Source organism: Lissotriton vulgaris, chromosome 1_1 (genome assembly GCF_964263255.1).
Source record: "Lissotriton vulgaris chromosome 1_1, aLisVul1.2, whole genome shotgun sequence".
NCBI classification, from domain to species: Eukaryota; Metazoa; Chordata; class Amphibia; order Caudata; family Salamandridae; genus Lissotriton; species Lissotriton vulgaris.
The window spans coordinates 1,782,557,662-1,782,570,152 of record NC_141685.1 but is presented as its reverse complement, the minus strand read 5'-3'; the positions used below and the strand labels follow the sequence as shown (position 1 = coordinate 1,782,570,152).

General features: G+C 43.0%; 1 protein-coding gene across 2 annotated transcripts in view; it reads right to left on the bottom strand.

Annotated features, from left to right (window-relative positions):
• The window catches only part of TAFA2 (TAFA chemokine like family member 2), a 1,199,141-nt gene that overhangs the window by 200,092 nt on the left and 986,558 nt on the right, over nt 1-12,491 (bottom strand). The window lies entirely within an intron of this gene.

The following is a 12,491-nucleotide window of genomic DNA, read 5'->3' as shown; positions in this document are numbered from 1 at the left end:
GGCCGGCAAGGAAACTCTGCTGGAAACCGTGCATCATAATCCCATGGGCGGAAAGGTTGCCCTTCTGGTTTGTAGCCGGCCTCCAGCTTGCCGATGGGCTCCTGGAGCCCGTCGGAAGCCAGCCAGAATGACCGTCCGGTTTCAATTCTGATCAGCTGATTCATATTCCCTCAAAATAAGTCCCTAAATGTGCAAAATATCTGCCAAATGCGTGTGAGTTCATTAAGGATTCCACAGTTATCTGCAAATTATCACTTTTTTGAGCCCCCCTTTTTACTGTACCCTCACTTTACTGATCTGTTCAAAATTTTAAAAGTGTAAAAGAAGGCAAAATATGATTAGCGGCTGACAAATGTCTTACGAGAGCACACGCTTACCCACCCCAGTCAATCAACAAGTACCTTGAAGCATCTTCGCCTTGGATGATATTGCCATTGTAACTATCGGGCACATGCATCATTGTCAATTGCATTCGCAAACGGTGCGAATCGCAATTTTCGTCTGTTTGCGAATGCAATTGACAAAATTGGTATGCATCATGTTTTTCGCAAATTTAGAAATCGAAATCATGTTGCGATTTCTAAAATTGCGATTGCATTTAAGAAATCGCAATTTAAGATTTCTTAAATGCAATGCATGAACATTTTTCATTTGCGAATTCGCAAATAGGGAGAGGTAAATTACCATGAAGTTGACCTTCATGATAATTTGCGAAAACAATCAAATATGCACAAAAGTGCATTTTTTAAAGTTTCATTTTATACACACTTGCCCTTGGGGCATGTGTGTGAAAAATGCACTTAAAGTTAGATTTCAGGGGTGCAGGGGGGGTCGTTTGGACCCCCCCTGCACCTTTGAAATTGCATTTTGAATTTGCGATTCAGAAATTGCTAATCGCAAATTGAAAATGACTTCCCATTCATTCCTATGGGCCTCTAGGCCCATAGGAATCAATGGGAAGGGATTCCCCATTCTGATTCGCAAATTGTGAATCGCAATTAAGGAAATTTAAGAAATCGCAAAAAAAATTGCAATTTCTTGGTGCATAGCCGTTTTCAATTTCTTAATTGAGAATTCCTTAATTTTCGCAATTGAGAAATCGCAAACGGCAACAATGATGCATGTGGCCGTTAGACACTTTACATTTTTTGTGTACGCTTTGAAATGATGAGGTCTATTCAGAAAGGCATTTTTGAGTAGGTACTCCAATAGCGCTCTTTTTTGTTCTGTAACCTGCCTTTGTTAATTGGCCCAAAACATCTAACATAGGAAAAAAATGGGAAGGGTCAGGGAATAGTTATAGACAATTAGTACAAATATAAAGGACAGTGCTCTGTTTGCACTTTTACTAGCAAGCTGTTGGTCAATTTGGTGCCGATTCACAAAGGAATGCAAGAGTAGTAAGGGCGAATTAATGTAGTAGTTCTTCCCATACTCAAATACATTTGTGAAGGGGACTAGATGTGTTCAATGATGGGCTTTTCATGTTACGGCACAGATGGAAATTTATATGAAGCATAAATGTTGCAATGTTAATAAGGGCTGTTATTAGTGCAATTGTACTGAGAAAAAATAAAAACATGCTGTATGCAAAGGAGTGGCGACCTGTTCCTTTTTAACCCACAGATGTGGGGGAGTGATAGGGGAGTGTTTAATTGGTAGATATAGCATCCACTGTGATTAAAGCACATTTATTGGATTCCCGTGAGTGCTCCATTACTTTTGGAACGTTTACATTACGTGAGTCCTACCCCCAGGAAGCATGGCAGCACCCGCCCTGAAAGAGTTCAGAAGTTTCATGGGGACTTTTTTTGAAATACCAATTGCAATACTGCCTGAACTATCACATGAGATTGATCCCATCGACTACCGTTGTAAAATAAGTAATTTAAGGACGAAGGTAATTTTACTAATGACTGTGGGAAATGATATAGCTGTGGCAAGAGATACAATGGCACATAGCGGTATGAGGCAGGAATGTTTTAATATATGTGGGCAATTTGCGTGTTGTCATCACTGTGATACCAAGTTGCTTCTGTGTCCATACATAAATATATATATAAATATATGTACTAAAGTGAACTAATATGATGAGTAACCAGCACATATACATATATCAATACATATATTTATATATATGTAATTAACAAGTAGAAAATAAAACTGAATAAAACCTCAAAATAAACATATCAAAATATTTAATTTAATACTTTGAAGTAAATATTGACAAAATAGCCAAATAATATTAAATGAAATAAATTACACACATAATTTTACCAGTAACAAAAATATATACTAAAATATAGAAAATACATTAATTCAATAAGTATTAAAGAAAAATCCCAATAAAAAAATATGAACATAACAAATACATTAGAAAAAATACATTAAAAAGTTTCAAAATATTAAACAATAATATGAATAATAATTTAAATTCGATCTAAGCAACCATAGGGAAAGCACTGGACTTCGCAGGGGTTAGATTTGCTACTCTCACTTCAGTCTCATCAACAAAAGAGACATTTTTCGATCTCAGAAGGGTTAGAATTACTATTCCTACTTCAATCGAATCAACAGTAATGAAAGTGTCAGTTTAAGGAAGAGTTAAATTTGCTATTCCCACTCCAGTCTAGGCAACAGTAGGGAATGTTTTAGACTTTGAAGAGCCTGCATTTACTTTTCCCACTTCAATCTATAGAACAGAGTGAAAGTATTGGACTCCAGAAGGGTTAACTCCAGTGTAAGCAAGAGTAGGGAAAGCGCTGGACATTAGATGGGTAAGATTGACTATTTACACTCAAGTATGAGCAGTATTAGAGAAAGTGGTGGACTTAGGAGGGATTGGATTTGAACCCATTTTAAGATATAATAATTAAAATATGCTTTTACAAATTAAACATAAATAAATGAAATAAATAAACAATGACATTATTTAATAATTATTAATCATTCAAGTATTTAACAATAAAAAGTAAATGAAAATAAAATTCAATTATTTATAAATTAACTTCCCACGAAATTCCGCTACAAACCCACCGACCTCCACCTGAAAGAAATAATACTCATAAAATTGCATAAAATAACATTTACCTAGAAATAAACAAATGAACCTAAATTGCCATTTTAATAAATTGAACAATTTACATACATAATTGTTTAAATATTTAATTTACAAATAATTAGAAATTAAATTAAAATAATTATAATTTCATTAACTTCCCACTCTATTCCCCTTTCAACTCAAAACCCCATAAATATTATTAACTTACTAAATAAGTAAAACATGTTTAAATTACATATTTAAAATGCAAACTATATTTAAAACCATTAAAGAAATGATAATTCTAATACCTAAAATGATTAAACTTACCAAAATATATATGGGGGCGCTAGACAGCCCAAGGCAAGATGGCCGAACATTAGTGCTGCTCTGCAGACCAGGCAAAACTATCCGACATTAATCCATCCATCCTCGCTGCAAAGCACACAAAAACAGTATGAGCAAGGTCGGAGCAATGTTGCGATAATAGGAATGCAACGAAATTCCTGAGATGATGCAGGAAAGACGAACTGCAGCTTCGGCGGCCACAGGCTCCGCAAGGGTGTGGAGGCGGGCCCGGCACTGAAACAAATCTAGCACATCGGCAGTACAGGCCTGCCACGCCGAGAAAAGCAAACCAGCACCTAAGCAGGTATGGGCCTTGGCTACGAGGAGAGCAAGCTGCAAGCCTAATAGCTGACTCTGTGCCGCAGAGTGAGGGCAGCATGCATTGGGCACAAGTAAGCCTGAGCTTCCAGGAGGGAAAAACACGAGGACTGCCGGAGGCTTACTGAGACAGCAGACAGCAAAAATCTATAGCACAGCTGCACACACAAGTGACAGAACAGGTACGGTCCCCGGCTGCAGGAAGAGTAAGCGGCAGGCCCAGTCCCACCGCCATGAGCGAAAGGCAGTGGCTGACAGGTGCAAGGAGGCCTGGGCCGGATCACAAAACTTGCAGGTGGCCTACTGCAGTAGTGGGTAGCGAAAGGCAGGCTGCCCAATGTTCATCATGACATAGATGGTGACATTGACAGCCACGGCCCGTGGAGGGAGTTCCGGTGGGGCAGAGAGGCGGGGCGGGGGAGGGGCAGGGTGGGGGATGCTAAAAACTGGAATATGGATAATTGGAGGTAAGTAAGCAATTTAATAAATAAAACGAATTTCGTAGCGCACACTGCATCGCCTGCCTGCTGGGACTACTCCCCAATCTTAAGGGAGGCCTGTATAAGTTTACAGCAATAGCCTTAATGATGGCCATAAGGCATGTGGCAATGAAATGGCTGCATACTTAAGAGAAAGAGTAGCCGAAAATGAAGACGTAGGCGTCTGTGCAAACATTGTGATTCAGAACTGATAGCTGACAGGTGTTGTAAATGGGGGGAGGAAAAAAATGTGTTATGCAAAGCAAATGAGATAAGGTGGGCTGCAGTATTGGTTTATGTTGTACTGCTGATGTTTGACAAATGAATGAATAATAAATAAAACAAATGAAAAAAAACGTAACAAAATATATTAAACTGATAAAAAATGATATATATTACAGTGCACAAAATTAAATACAACAATATTATTAACAACAATATCACATATAACAAAACATGATCTTCTTACTTTCAATATTGTGCCCCAAAGTAGACAATGTAATATGCCTCACCACTTTCAGTACAGCCTCCAACAAGGTGAAGAAACTCACTAATAAAAACTGGAGAATGATTAACTCGAACGGGCTGAGACTAGATCAGCCTCTGTTTGCTTGTTTTTTTAAAGTGCGAACGTAAAGGATATTGTGGTACACACCAGACTGCAACCAGTGAGTCAGGAGAGAGAACAAAGTTTATGACACCTACCAGCGGTGGCGGGTTACAACGCATGTGGAAGGTACCAAGCATGCATACTTACAAGTACTTCCAGGGTAGTGGGCCTGGAACTAACAACCCCATGGATCCTCACAATCCAAACTACATGCAACTAAGAAAATGTAATTTATGCAATCAGATGCCCATGCAACGTACTATACATAGGAATGACTACAAGAAAAGTTAAAATCAGAATTGTGAAGCATTCGAGTAACATCAGATGAAAAAAATCAATGACAAAGCTTACCACACACTATCTAGAACAGAAACACAATGTGGAGGACTTGAGGTGGGTGGTTATAGACAAGCTGAGCATTACAAGTGTGGGAACATATGTGAAAATGGCACTCCTGAAAAGAGAGAAGAGGTGGGTGTACAGAATCAGCAGTAACTGCATAGGGCTGAAAATGGCATACCCTGGCACCAACTAAACAGCACACAGTCGAAGGACTTGGGATAACCCAGGCATTTGGTACACACCACACAGATGGGCTGGGAAGAGCTGGTGGCGACAGGTGACGAGTTAGGTGGACAAAATATATGAATAGCACCATGTGCCTACCCCTCCTCTTATTCTTTCCCTCCCATTCTCCCCATCCACCCAGATAAATAAATAAATAAAGCAAAGGAGAGATTATGGCAAGAGAAGATAGGCATCCCAGGGGGTCAACAGTGGTAGAAGTTTGGTGATTAATGCAAAAACAACAATTGATGGACAGAATGCAGAACAATGTCATACATTCACCCCAGTACAGAGTTCAGACATGGCCATATGCAAATCAGCCTTGACCCTGTGCCTCATGGGAACAGTCCAGGCCGAACTGCCAAGCCATGTCTTTCCTGGACCGGAATCAAGCATCCTAGGACCGTGTTCTGGCTATCAGCCGTCTTCAGCCAGGATAGCTTGACTCCAGTTGTGTGGGGAGCATGGGACTCACGTCTGAGCATACCCATCCCACTCGGGGTGACAAATGCAAAAACAACAATTGATGGACAGATGCTGAAGACGGCTGATAGCCAGAAACCGGTCATAGGATGCTTGATTCCGGTCCAGGAAAGACATGGCTTGGCAGTTCGGGCTGGACTGTTCCCATGAGGCACAGGGTCAAGGCTGATTTGCATATGGACATGTCTGACCTGGGGTGGTGTGGAGTGCAAAAAAAACATGGATTTAGGCCCAGATCTCTGTACTGGGGTGAATGTATGACATTGTTCTGCATTCTGTCCATCAATTGTTGCTTTTGCAGGATTTTGGTGATTTCCAAGAACTCTAAATGGAAACACAAGAATTCCATGATGGTGGCAAGGTTCAGCCAAGCCAGAAAAACAACAGCGAGAGAAGGAGGGGCACAATAGCATGATGTTTAGTAGCAGGAAACAGCACAGATATGGTGGCACCCGCTGGAGAAGCGGGTAGACAATGGAAGTTAGCAGATGGCAAGAGGCCAAAGACAGTCCTTTGATCAAACAATTAATCAATTAATCAATCAGTCAGAGTTGGTCAAGTGCAGCTACTCACCTGTGAGGGTCTCAAGACATTCGGGGGGGAGGGACGGCTCCATTGAGTGCTAGGGTCATTCGAAGAGCCAGGTCTTGAGGTCCTTCATGAACTTGTGCAGTGTGGGGACTTGCCAGAGGTGGAGTGGAAGGTAGTTCCAGGCCTTTAGCTGTAAGAGAGCAGAAGGACTTTCGTCCTGTTCTGGTCTTGTAGATGCATGGGATGAAGGCTAGGGAGAAGTTAGCTGATCGGAGGTGTCTCATGGGTGCGTGGAAGGAGAAGGCAGTTGTTTAGGTATGCTGATCCAATGTTGTGGAGGGCCTTGTATGCGTAAGTGAGGAGCTTGAAAGTTATTCTTCTTTCGATGGGGAGCCAGTGGAGCTTGAGGAGGTGATGTGGTTGTGATGGGGGATGTCTAGGGTCAGTCTGGCGTTCTGGACTGTCTGGAGTTTGTGGAGTCGTTTCTTGTTGATTCCGCTGTAGAGGGTGTTGCCGTAGTCCAGTCTGCTACTGATAAGGGCGTGCATGACTGTTTTCCTGGATTTGGATGGAATCCATCTGAACGTTTTTGGGCGAATGTGGAGGGTGTTGGAGCAGGCAGAGGATACGCCATTGGTCTGATGGTTCATTGTGAGCGATGAGTCAAGTATAATTCAAGGTTTTTTGAGTGGCCCATCGGGGTGGGTGTGTTCTGAGGCTGGGGGGCACCAGGTGGCATTCCATGCAGAGGGGGTGGTGTCAAGGATGAGGACATCTGTTTTCTTGGAGATGTGTTTCAGGCACCTCTTCTTCATCCAGTTGGCAACTGCTTTTATCCCTTCTTAGAAGTTGTGTCTGGTGATGTTGGGTTCTTTGGTGAGGAAGAGGATGAGCTGGGTGTGGTCGGCATTGGAGACGATGTTGAGCCTGTGGTGTCTGATTATGGTTGCGAGGGGGGCCCTGTATATGTTGAAGAGGGTGGTGTCTCGGGACGATCCCTGGGGATCTCCACATGTGGTCTCTTTTGGTTAATAAAGTAAGTGAGGGCTACCTGAATGGGGAGAGAGATTTGGAGTAAACATGAGACCAATCCTGAGTCGAATAGAACCACAGCAGATGTGACGGAACGGATGCCTGTAATAGAAGGGTGCCCCAAGAGAGATCACCACAGGAAGCAGTGAGTGCAGGAATCGGGTGGTTGAGGGAAATGTAAACCACAAGCAAGGGATATAATCACAGTAAGGAAAGAATGGAACGGGAGAATGCATTCCGGTACACATAACTACAAAGGGCACGTTAACCTAGCAATGACGAAAAAGTAAGGGAAACATGTAAGATTTCACTGGTGTTTTTTTTTAACAATTGGATTGTGTTTCAAAACAGAGTGTGACTAAAGCGAGACGTTCCCACCACTACCCCAGTTTCGGAGAATACAGATGAAACTGGGGTAAGAGGAACGTGTATAGATAAAAGTATTCAATGCATAAAATGCACACAGACGTATGTGCATGCACACCATGAGGTGATCACACCATGATGAGTGAGGAGGGTAATGAGAGTGCTAAATGTGATCAGATGTGTTATGGAGAACACAAAAAGAGTCCTGAATGAGAGAGCTACATTCCTGTATGGAAATCACTTTAATGAGAGTTTGTTTCCTTTGTGTGATGTTACTAAGAAGAGTCGTATTATGAACAAGTAAGGGGATGGTGTGACTACATACCCCCACACATACCTGGGGATACAAGGTACTGGTAGTAGGGGGTACATAGTATGCACATTAAGGAGGATCCGAATCCTGAGGAAGGCCTGTTGACCCAACGGGGCATAGCAAAGGCCGAAACATGTTGATATAAAGAACACAAGTATCAGGGGCAACGGAAACCTAATGAGCCATTAACACCCCACCAATACAATTTTTAATCCTGCCAGTGGAAGTCTGGGATAAAATGAGGTGGACTATCCCCTAGGTTTTCCAATGTAGAAAATCGAGCAGCTCCTAGAAAGACAAAAGATCTGTTTGAATACCCCTTCCTTTCTTTTGTTTAGTCAAGCCACAATATTTTGTAGTCACAATATTTGTTTGACCATATTAAGGTATGGGGATATCTTTATTCCAAAATATGTGTCATTCACCTCATATTCTTAGTAAAACAAATGTTCTCAAATGGGTAGTTACACTACCGCAAACATCTGCTATTTGAAAATGTAATTGATGTATTTCTTCTTCCATTTTCTATCTTTGTACTTCTGTTATGCATCTCCCTGTCCCTGTCATGCACAGTGTTGTCATCAATGATGTAATTTCAGATGCAGTAGTGATGTTAACAATGTTTTTATAGAACATTTCATGATGTAATATGAGAAGTAATTAGCAGTGCATATCGAGGTCATGAATTATAGTTAATTTAGGGCAAAAACTTTAGTTATTTGAGATAACTACAACAGGTGCCATTAAGTGGTTTTGTTCATTTAAAATAATATATTTTAACTGACATTTACCTTTGTTTTTTTCAGTGAATTTCGAACGTTTCTTTGAATACTTTTTTATAACTGTCACTTTATCCTTTGGTTGTCTCATTGAATTTCTGGTGTTTTTTTAATGTAAGTTATTTTTAGTATATGAAAGGCAAGCCAACTGTTTTTTTCACATTTTCCAGACCACATAATGCAGCCATAAAACCAACCACAAAGGGCCCTGCATTCCTAAGCTGAAGACCAAAAGCTCCAGTTCTGGGAATACTTAAAAACACAATTTTCTTTGGTGTGTATTCCATAGACCCCATTAAACAAGTGTTTTAATAAAAAAATGTTGGGGGTTGCTACACTTCCTGTAGTCCTCCATAACACTTAAAACATTCTAGTGGTGCTCCTGTCAATATTTTGGGCACCATCAACAGAACAATATATGCAAATTAGCCCATTAAGGAATTAATTGGGGCCTTGATTGCTAGGAGCAGTAAATAATAACTTGAGGCCCCCATAGCCCCACAGGCTCCCTGCATGCAGCCTGATTCCATGGGACTGTGCATGAGCTGGCAGAGTTTGTTGCCTTTTTTATCTCTGGGGTACCCTCTTGCCCACCTGGGCACCCCACAACTCTGTTTGGATGTTTGGGGCTTGGGTGGTGCCCCAGGGCCCTCACAGCCCCTCTGGTACCTGGCAAGTGTCACCTTTACAAACACTTGTGTGCCACAGTGACCGGGACATCCAACATTTTTGACATGTGGGATTGCAGGGGAACATGTTTTCGAGCATCATGCATCAAAGCACTTTGCTGCACAACAATAATATTTGAGAATTAAGACCCAACTCCGGTGTGTATAAAAAGTCTAATAGTTTGGAAGCCAAATGAAATAAATTCCTCGTTTACTGTTTCTATAGTACAGGATACTTTCTTAAATGATCCTTTTAATACATTAAATAATATTTTCCATTGTATTGTGTGTTAATGTTTTACAGTGCATTTCACGCAACACATAAGGCTACTTACTCATAAGCAATAAATGCTGCACTCTCTCTAGTTGTTACACACTAAAAGCTGTTTCTGATTTGCCAAAATTGCAAGTACATAGTTATATGTGTACATGCTATCATATATATAATTGTTAGCATGTTTATACAGCAAATGGACTGACTGGATGCATAACTGAGCCAGGGGCAGTAAACGGAGGACGACGCTCCTTACCTTCCGTCACCACACAGACCCACGGAGAACACCGGGTCACCTCCGCTGTGCTCGCTGACCGGGGGACTACCAATCCCGGCAACACTTGCGGCCAGGACGCCGCTGACGCTGTGCCAGCTCCCGCCGGCACTTAAATCAGAAGGAGAGCTCCTGGGGAGCGGGGGATGCATAACTGAGCCAGGGGCAGTAAACGGAGGACGACGCTCCTTACCTTCCGTCACCACACAGACCCACAGAGAACACCTGGTCACCTCCCCTGTGCTCGCTGACCGGGGGACTACCAATCCCGGCAATACTTGCGGCCAGGACGCCACTGACGCTGTGCCCGCTCCCGCCGGCGCTTAAATCAGAAGGAGAGCTCCTGGGGAGTGGGGGATGCATAACTGAGCCAGGGGCAGTAAACTGAGGACGACGCTCCTTACCTTCCATCACCACACAGACCCACGGAGAACACCGGGTCACCTCCACTGTGCTCGCTGACCAAGGGACTACCAATCCCGGCAATACTTGCGGCCAGGACGCCACTGACGCTGTGCCCGCTCCCGCCGGCGCTTAAATCAGAAGGAGAGCTCCTGGGGAGTGGGGGATGCATAACTGAGCCAGGGGCAGTAAACTGAGGACGACGCTCCTTACCTTCCGTCACCACACAGACCCACAGAGAACATCAGGTCACCTCCGCTGTGCTCGCTGACCGGGGGACTACCAATCCCGGCAATACTTGCAGCCAGGACGCCGCTGATGCTGTGCCCGTGCCCGCCGGCGCTTAAATCAGAAGGAGAGCTCCCGCGTCGTGGGACGCGCGCGGGCGTTGCCGGGCTAAGCCCGGGACCAGGGCGGGCCCTCTGTGGCCCTCTGTGGCCCTCAGAGGCCAGAGGAGGCTGGGCTGGGCCACGTACCTTGGCGCTTAACCTAAGGACCTATGACCTAAGTGAGTCCCACTTAATTTTATCAGTGTAAAGTGCTCATGATTAACTATTTTTTTACTTCTTGATTAGCCTTGTGGGCTACAGGCAAGCTTGGATTATGTCTATGGCCAAGACAAACAAAACTGAAGCTGGCCTAGGAACCATGGACAATTACCTGGTAAAAAAAAGGTGGCCCAAATTAACACCGAGCGTAGGGCTTCATTGGGCCGAGGGAATTACACTGATATAAATGAAGAGTTGTCTTTCCCTCTGGTTGATCTGGTTGTAATTGATAACTTGGATCAGGGCAGTGGGGGTATCACAATGGCCGAAGCCCAGGTCCATGTTGAACCAAATGAAGACCGACCTGATTTAATCAACGACACAGCAGAAGGGTTACCACCCTCCCCTAGGCCAGTGAGATCATGCAGAAAGCCACAAACTAAACGTAGTGGAAAGTACAGTAAAAAAAAGAGTAGAAAAAGGCCATTTAGCCCAAAATAGTGCTGCAGTTATAACTGACTTGCAGGAAGGAAAAAGTGGGGATGGCACAAATGTAAATATAAATTCTGAGCAATTTGCCCTTTTAATTCATACGATAGAAGTTAAGATAGAGAGAAAAATTGTAGAGCTGATGAAACCCCTGATTTTCAAATTAGACACCTTGGCCCTAGAAGTTGAGAGACTGGGTGGGCTGTTAGCAACACATTTGGCCTCAGCCACTGCAGGAAGATCAAAAGCGGTGGATAAGAGACCAGTTGCTGAGGGGCAGGGAGCGGGTAGAGCGAACTTACAGCAAACCAGCCAGCTATTACCTGTAATCGAGCCAGCCCCACCTGAGTCCACCCCTCCAATCACCCAGAATAAAAAGGCCACGGCAGATCCTGAGGGAACGACGGCTCCTATGTATGCAAAGAAAAGCCGCCATGCTAACCTTCCTCCTGATTGTGCACCATATGTGGTTGTTCTTACAAATGTTCCCCCCACAGAGTGTCATTCTCTCCAGCCCTATGAGGAATCCCATGACTCATTTAAAAACAGAACAGTATCATGGCTGAACAAAAAGTGTGGGTTTACAGTTAAATTTGCTGACCAAGTTCTGTCAACAAGGAGGGTGAACTGGATTGGAACATCCAGAAAGACAACAAATGGAGATTGCATTATTGTCAACTTTAAACATCCCCAACATGTTGCCACAGTCTTATTAAGAGCGGCTTCTTTAGTTTACACTGTGAATAGTATATGTGTATGCCCTCTCGTTTACTTTTATACCCACTTGATTAAAGCCCCACTGAATTCCGGGTCTCTTAAACGATTTACTCCTAATCAGCCACCGACCACTAACGGAGCATACTTGTACAATGTTGGTAATCAGTGTGGGAATGGGTTTAACATTGCAACACAGAATAGATATGACATACTTTCAGGTCTAGAGTCATGTGATTGACGTGAGGAACCTGTGGGTCAGAGAAATGATTGACTGGAGGAAGTGGGATGCACAGAGATAACTTGCGTAAAAACG